We start from the raw sequence: 9,052 nt of genomic DNA on the forward strand, positions 1-9,052 counted from the left end.
GAGCTTGCAAATCTATGAACACTTAATTTTAAGGTGAAATGGACGGTCTAGATAATTTATTATAATATACACGTTTTTTAGGATTAAAATCCTTTTTTTTCTTTTTCACATCTAATAGGTTCAAGCTGAGATTATCAATGTAAAGCTGTTCCGATGCTTTAATTGTAATTTTTTTTTTATAAATTATAAGGTGAGGGTTTATTTATTTTGATAGGACTACTGCCCTATCTAACCATTTTCTTAGAGTAAATAGTAACATTTGTTTTCTTTTTGGGTAAGTGAGTGGGGGAGATGCCTCCTTACTTGTTTTTCATTAAATAATATTAGAAAAAAAGTACATTTCATAGCTTAACATCATGAAGTAAAGGTAGGAAATACAGTCAGGCATTTTAGTGCGCCAAATGGTGGCATCAGAAAAAGCATTGGCTTTTTTAACGAGAGTGTTGGCCACCATATTGGCCTCATGATACATATGTATCATGTGCCACACATGTTCAATAAGTCTTTGTTTGCAGTTGGTAATAATAATGTGAATATGCCATGGGGCTCTGCATCAATCTCGAATGGAATTGACAAGTAGAGATGAATAACTTTCAATTTGTAGAGGACAACAATCTAACTCGATGACAAGATCCACTATGACTTGCAAAGCATGAAACATGTAAACATAAGGGTACCTCCCTAGTGTGAGGGAATACCCAAGTGGACCACACTCCTTTCATGTTTAACTTACGTTACAATATGAAGGAAGGTGGGGAGAGGTTGCACCTCTTCATGAGGGGGTTACCCTCCCATGAATGGCATGCACCATGCACCATAAGTGTGCCCATTCATGAAGATGTTTCTCCCTCATGAATGAGAGGCCATTTCTCTCATTATAAAAGGGAGAGGGGTTGAGGTCTCTACACACCTCACAACACACACACGGGAAAGGTGTGAGAGCTGTGAGAGCTCCTAATGTGAGAGAGAATGTGTAAAATCCCTCTCCCATCCGAGTTTTAAGGAAAGAACCAGCCCTGAGAAATAGAGTTGTGAGTGAAAGTCGAACTAAGACTACTCTTATCGCATTTTGTGAGAGTGTTCGTGAGTTTCCACCTAGCTTGGGATTTGCGGTGTAGAACATATTTCGACAGTTCTAGTAGTTGTCAAACGTGCCTACAGGAGTTGATCAATCCTCTCCACAAACGTTTATCAAAATTGTTGTGCGAGCATTCATGTATGATACCCGGTTCCCAGTTGTTTTATTTTGATTTCGCTTCGGTCGCTGGACCGTATTTTTTTTTCAACATTGGTATCAAAGCCATTGTGGAACCGGGTTTCTGATTGTACCCGTATTATTGTTCCCGCCTTACATGTAAAGGCTTGGCGATGGTTGGCCTATGATGGTGCAAAGTGCACGTGATGGTTATATTAAGACCATAGGCATGTGCACCATATAACCTTATGTACGGACCACACAGTCGTGTTGGCCTTATGCATGGGCTATGGCATCCTAGGCCATGAGCATCATGGCAAACTAATCTTGATAGGCCTCATATGCTAAGCTATGCATGGGGGGCCCTACTTTTTTTTTTTTTTTTTTTTTGCATTTTAGGGTTGCATAAAAGTGCATTTTTGTTAGTGGGAGTGCATCTAAAAAGGTGCACCGCTTGCAAATTATAAGGTATTTGAGATGCTAGATCTAAGAAAGAAACTTGGTATTGATTACAAGCAAGAGTTCAATGTGGTCACGCGAAATTTTCATATCAAGACTTTTAATGGTCAAGTTTTTTCAAGTAGCTAGACAATTAACAAGCGTAAAAATGATAATCTAAGTGTCATCATGTATCAAACAAATGAGACATCCATATTAATTGGTGCACTTTTGTTGTTTTGACTTAGAATGACTTCCAAAAATGTGATCGCGGATCTCACCAAAGGTGAAAAGTTGAGTGGAAGCAATTTTCTTATGTGGCATAGGAAAATGCAATACCTTCTAAATGAGCAATGCACACTTGAACATCTAACTACTATTAAGCAAAAGCTTGATCAAGGTGCCGCTGAAGAACTTGTCTATGAGTATAAGGCATGGGACAATGCTGACCATAGCACTCGTTTTACTTTGCTAAGTGCTATGGTTGATGATCTCGTGAATTCGAGGGATTCACCACGACGAAAGCCATGTGGGATGTGTTTCAGCAGTAGTATGCTGACACTTTCGCTGCTCGGTTACGAGCCTTATCTATGAAGTTTGAGACATACAAAATGCCTCCAAATGTGTCAATGACAGACTATGTCCGAAAAATGTCTCAAATGATATGTGACTTAGAGGCCGTTCGAAACAAACTCAATCATAAGAAACAGATGCGCGGATTGCTTAGGTCTCCTCCAGAATCTTGGGAAAATATAAAGCCATTGATGCTACATAATGAAGCTGTAACAACTTTTCCCAACTTTCTCATCACCTTGAGATAGAGGCTGAGTTTCGCTCATCTTCTAGAGCTAGAACCGCTATAGTTGCCCAATTAAGCAGGCCTCGTGGCCGTAAACCTCAAGGTAAGTTTAGGAATGGGGCACCTCAAAGGAAGGAGCAACCTAAGCAAGAGGCTGAAGAAAAGAAAAAGGTAAGGCATAGATGCGGGAGGCACACAAGGGACAAATATGAAATAACTTGCTACAATTGTGAAAAGAATGACCACTATACACGTGAATGTCCTGAACCTAGAAAGGTACGAATTGATTTCCCTAGCTATGCAAATGTTTGCACTCAAGTGCTTGTTGCTCATTCACAATTTACTGAGTGGATTATGGATTCAGGATAGACAAGGCATATAGCAAGGGATCGATTAGGGTTCGTTGAGCTCCAAATTTTGTCGGTTGGAAGTCAGAAGATCTTCATGGGGAATTGTATATCAGAGGATGTGCTAGGGGTTGGAACTTGCCAACTTCGATTTCGAAGTGGCCGGACCCTTCTTCTCCATGACGTCCTCTATACTCCCAAAATGAAAAAAAGTTTGCTTTCAGTTCTATGTCTAGTTAGAGATGGTTGCTTTATCAGTTTCATGCTTAATTGTGCCACCTTTACATTTCCATATGGTTTTCATTGTTATGGCCAGATTTTTAATGACTTGTTTATTTTGGATAATGATGATGTTAAATTTTCCCTTGCTTCTACTTATATGGCATCGTCATCCTTTTCCACCTCTTCTATTACACACAACTCCATAATGTGTCATGTTAGGCTTGCCCGTATAGGAAAAGATAGGATGATTCGATTAGCTAAAGAAGGATTATTACCTTTATCCAAAATAGACTTGCCTATTTGTGAACCATGTATAGCTGAAAAATCAATTAGAAAGCCATTTCCTAAAGAAAAAAAAGGCAACCGGTCTTTTAGATATAATACATTTTGACATTTGTGGTTCATTTAATGAGATGACCCATAACGGTTCCTGTTATTTTATCACATTTATCGATGATTATTCTCGCTACTGGTATATATACCTAATCTTGCATAAATCGCAAGCAATAGATTATTTTCGTTGTTTTATGCTAGAGGTTGACAATCAGTTGGATAAAAAAATTAAGGTTCTTCGTACTGATCGAGGGCAAGAATACTTAGCTGATCAATTTAGGAAGCTTTGTGAGAATAAGGGAATCCGAAGACAAGAGACAATGTCTTACACTCTGCAACAAAATGGTGTTGAAAAAAGAAGGAATCGTACTCTGTTGGATATGGTGAGGTCAAGGATGGCTCACGACAACCTTCCAATATCATTTTGGGGAGATGCACTCCTTACTGCGATCGATGTTCTAAGTAGAGTGCCATCAAAATCCATTTTTCAAATCCTTTATGAGTTATAGACATGTAGAAAGCCATATTTTTCTCATTTACGCTATTGGGGGTCAGTAGCACATGTTCACATCCCTTCTCAATTGACAAAGAAACTAGATAGGCAGTCTCTTGAGTCCATTTTTGTCAGATATTCTGAGCACTTGAAGGAATATGTGTTCTGTCAAGAACGTGATGGGGGTGGGGTGAAGAAAATAAAATCTCGCAATGTAGATTTTATTGAGACAAATTCTCTAATAGGAAGCAGTCTCGTATGTCTAACGAACTCTATGAAGAGCTTGAATCTCAGACAGACATTGAGATGGTTCCTTCACTTGAGGGTAATAGTGGGAGTTTTCTCATGATTGTCAATGATAGTGGGAGTGAGCCATTGGTTGAGAATGAACATATGATCCATATTGAGTCACCGATCATACTAGAGACACCTATTGAAAGTGAATCGTAGGTCGAACTTCGAAGGAGTCAACGTGGGAAAGTTCCTCATGGACACTTCGAATTAGAGGGTCTCACATGCATTTCACTTCATGCTGATGAGTCTAACTCATTCCAAGAGGCCTTGAATTCTCTTGCTGTGGACCAACGCATGTCTGTCATGAATGACGAGCATAGTTCTATGGAGCAGAATCAAGTTTGGGAACTTATGGATCTGCCGCCTAATAGAAGATCAAATGGAAACAAGTGGGTCTTGAAAATCAAGAGGAAAGTAGATGAAACTGTAAGATAAGTACAAAGCCTGCTTAGTGGCGAAAGAGTTCACCCAAATGGAGGGAGTTGACTCTGATGAGACATTCTCACCGGTGGTGAGAATGACCTCGATTCACCTAATCCTAACAATCGTCACACATAAAACCTCGAACTCTTCCAAATAGATGTGAAGACTGCTTTTCTAATAGTGACTTGATGGAAGAGATCTATATAGAGCAACCTAAAGGTTTTGTAGCATCTTGCCTTGAGCGCAAAATGTGCAAGCTTAAGAAGTCCATATATGGTCTCAAACAGTCATCAAGACAATGATATATCAAATTCCATAAGGCTATAATGACTTATGGTTTTGAAATGTTTCAAGAAGACCATTGTGTATACATTAAGAAATATAAAAAATACATACAGATATTGTCTTTGTATGTTGACGATATTTTATTAGCTGGGAATGATTTGGAGCAACTTGTTGCCACGAATGAGTAGTTGTCCTCTAAATTTGAGATGACGAACGTGGGTGAGGCAAGTTACATACTCGTGTTAAGATACATCGAAATCGTTCTCAAAGGTTTCTTACTATGTCACAAGAAACATATATCCAAAGGATTCTTGAGCGATTCCGTATGCAAGACTCGAAACCCATAGATACTTCAGTTGAGAAAGGGCATACAATAAGTCTTAACATGTGTCCGCAAACAAAAGCTGAGAGGAACAAAATGTCTCGTGTTCCATATGCAAGTGCAGTTGGTAGTTTGATATATGTGATGCTCTGCACGCATCCAAATATTGCCTATGCAGTGGGTTTCGTTAGCCGATACCAGAGTAATCCAGGACAAGGTCATTGACAAGCAGTGAAGAGGATTTTTTGATACCTTCGAGGAACCTCAAGTCAAATGTTATGTTTCCAAGGAACCGATTTGCGGTTATGGGGATATAGTGATGCTGATTGGGCAACAGACCTAGATGAGCGTAAGTTGACTTCAGGTTATGTCTTTTTTACTAGGAGGCGATGCAGTCTCATGGTATAGCAAGAAGTAGTCATGTGTCGCTCTCTCCACTATAGAGTCTGAATACGTTGCTTGTACTGGAGCAGTACAAGAAACAATATGGTTGAAAAGATTCTTAAGGAAGACTCGTAATGAGCATGCCACTGTTTTTTGTGATAATATAGCAGCACTTGCTTTTGCAAAAGACCCAAAGTACCATGGAAAGTCGAAACATATTGATGTTAGATATTACTATATTCGAGACATTGTTGCACATGAACAGGTGGTACCAACTCATATTCCTATAACTAAAATGGTGGCGGATCCCTTGACTAAGGCAATTGTCAGGACTGCACATCAGACTCATGTAAGAACTATGGGCCTCAAGACCCTATGAGTTTATGTTACACTATAGGATCTTGATACCTTGTTATAATTGAATATGGATGTTATTTTATGGATGGTTTGTGCACTTTAATACACGGACGCACAATAGTGTGACGTTACATTTAATTTGTCGACAAGCCAAAGCTCACTACTCTCATGAGCTACCCTCAATTTCTGGGATATTGGAGGATGAGATATACACATGGTATATTTATCACCTCAACCAAGGGTTCGAGATGAGATTCCATAAGAGAATTGACATGATCAATTCAAATTGACGTCCTGAAGATCATGTAGTCTGTAAGTAGCCAGGGATGTACATCAAGGATGTTCAAGTTGACGCATGGATGTGACTGTGGGGCACTAGGTGGCGACCAGTTGTATGGCTGCGAAAAGACTATAACCTGCATGGTGTGGGTTCCGACGCACATTTAGGGGCCATTTGGATACTTGGAAATATATTGTCTGTGAAATATATTACTAGTGTAATATATTAACTGTAAATGGATTGTTACTGTTTGGGTAATATTTAGATGCAACTTGGGAAATACATTGTTATTGTTTTGCTATATCTAAAAGAAATATAAGAAATGTATTACCAACATTTTACAAGCACGTGCCTATAAACTATCATTTCTTTTTTTTTGTCACAAAATTCCACTAAAATGCAGAATTGTCATTTATTTCTTTTTTGTCACAAAATTGCACTAAAATACAGAATTAAAATCATCATTACACCATTCCAAAAGGATTTCTAATGATAACATCATCACCATTCCAAAAGTATTTTCTAATAATAACTCGTATCATTTTACAATCATCAAGACACCATTTCCTACGTATTTTACATGCCTTTGGCACTTACATGGAATCACATGTTTTCTAACATGATATTGTTTTTAACATGATAAGTCATTGGAACAATATGATTGGAATAACATGATTTTATTATGATAAGCTTTATTTTTATTTATTTATTATAGAAGTCTTTCAAATGTCTCTCTATATAATTCAAATAAACAATAAATTTATGGTACTAAATTCAAAATCTCTATGGTACGAGTTAAAAAATAGGAAGAAGTTTGATTAGTAAACTAGAAGGTTTGGTAATTGTACTATAAAATTTTGAGTAATCTCTTATGAGAATTATGTTATGTGAAATTTTTTATTATGATTGTGTTGTGTACTTTATCATTGACTACTGATTTTTATTTTTATTATGTTTGTTTTTATATGACAGCTGATGCCGTCAGATGAGGGGATGAGCTTAAAAAGGTAGGGATCACCTATGATAGTTATTATGAAGAGAGAGGGCTTACAAGAGAAGATTTCCTGATTTTTTGAGAAATTCTGCGTAATCTTTTTCCATTTCCTTACAATTAAGTATACCCAAACAGTGGAAATGTCATATTTCCTTGTAATATATTGTCACGTAATAGATTTCTAGGTACCCAAATGGCCCCTTAATGTGATCCACCATGACGTGTGATTCATACCACACATGTTATATTAGTGACCAAAATACCTACTTGTGTCGAAAAAGATGATCATGTTCTTGTTTGCTACTTTGCGAGACTAATAAGTACGTGACCTATGATGCCCTCATAGACCTTAGACTGCATTAGGAAATTTTACTTTGATCATTCACTTTGGCATGTACTCCTTAGGGTCCAATATGAGACTCGTCCGGGACATTGCGAAGACAATGGTTGAGGTCAGAATAGAATAATGTATGTTGTGAGGGAAAACCATTTGATATCACATTCTGTTTTGGTACCACAAGAAAACAACACATTACGCGCGTATTAAAAGTAATTGTGTATGAATGGGCTAAGTAAGCTTCTGAGCTGGATTCATGAGGGATTAATTGAGAACTTAGTCCGGTGTGGTCAAATCGAGTCTACGACAAGTGGAGCAGTTTTTTTGTTTTGTAGGTATTAGAGAGATGATGTGTTCCATGCCAGTTGGTTGGAAACTTGGTATGATTCTCTCTAGCAGAATGTTCACTCTAGTAGGTCACACATCGCATTTTCCCTTTGTATAAAAGAATACTCATAATGTGATAATGAACTACAATTCTTATTTGGACGTGTAACCCCTTTTACATACGGGACGTCATGAGGGTGCATCCCTAATGTGAGGGAACACCCAAGTGGACCACACTCCCTTCATATTTGACTTACGTGACAATATGAAGGGAGGTGGGGAGAGGTTGCACCTCTTCATGAGGGGGTTATCCTCCCATGAATGGCATGCACCATGCACCATAAGGGTGCCCATACATGATGAGGTTACTCCCTCATTAATGAGAGGGTCCTTTCTCTCATTATAAAAGGGAGAGGGGTGGAAGTCTCTACACACCCCACAACACACACACGAGAAAGGTGTGAGAGCTCCTATTGTGAGAGAGAAAGTGTGAGAGAGAATGAGTAAAATCCCTCTCCCATTCGAGTTTTAAGGAAAGAAACACCCCTAAGAGATAGAGTTGTGCGTGAGAGTCGAGCTAGGACTACTCCTGGCGCATTTTGTGAGAGTGTTCGTATGCTTCCACCTAGTTCGGGATTTGCGGTGTGGAACATATTTCGACAGCTCTAGTAGTTGTCGAACGTGCCTATACGAGTTGATCAATACTCTTCACAAACGTTCATCATTGTTGTGCGAGTACTCAGATATGATACCCGATTCCCGGTTGGTTTATTTTGCTTCCGCTTCGATCGCTGGACCGTATTTTTTTTCCAACAAAACTCAATATAATCATTGAACGCAACTCCAAGGGGCTGTGCAAATCCTGCAATAAAAGATCCATTTTCACATATGATGACCCCAGCCCCTCTTGCATGTCCTAGGTTATGTAGAAAAGCTCCATCAACACTAAGTTTGAAATGGCCTAAGCGAGGGAAGGACCGTGCAATCCGAATAGAGGATTATGTTTTGTCTTGCTGCTTTTGATGTGAAGATTATCTGCTATGGCCTTTTTGGATACGTGAAAGGTCTAAGCCTTAGCATCTGCCATCTCTGTAATATACAAAGTAATCCTCCTGACAAGTTATTCTCTCTTAGAAACCTTCCCTTGAAATATCTAATGATTACGCTCCTCTCAAAGCATCCAAATAATGGTGAAGAAGAGGGAATGCCGCACATTAAGGAG

General features: G+C 38.7%; 1 long non-coding RNA gene across 1 annotated transcript; it reads left to right on the top strand.

Moving 5' to 3' along the window:
• The first annotated feature begins 6,955 nt into the window (after positions 1 to 6,955).
• Positions 6,956 to 7,428, top strand: LOC148779317 (uncharacterized). Its single transcript, XR_016048423.1, has 2 exons — positions 6,956 to 7,005; positions 7,145 to 7,428. It is a non-coding gene; the product is annotated as an uncharacterized LOC148779317 (long non-coding RNA).
• Positions 7,429 to 9,052: the final 1,624 nt, after the last annotated feature.

Source organism: Amborella trichopoda, chromosome 13 (genome assembly GCF_054954075.1).
Source record: "Amborella trichopoda isolate Santa Cruz 75 chromosome 13, AtrichopodaSantaCruz75HAP2 v2.0, whole genome shotgun sequence".
Lineage (NCBI taxonomy): Eukaryota > Viridiplantae > Streptophyta > Magnoliopsida > Amborellales > Amborellaceae > Amborella > Amborella trichopoda.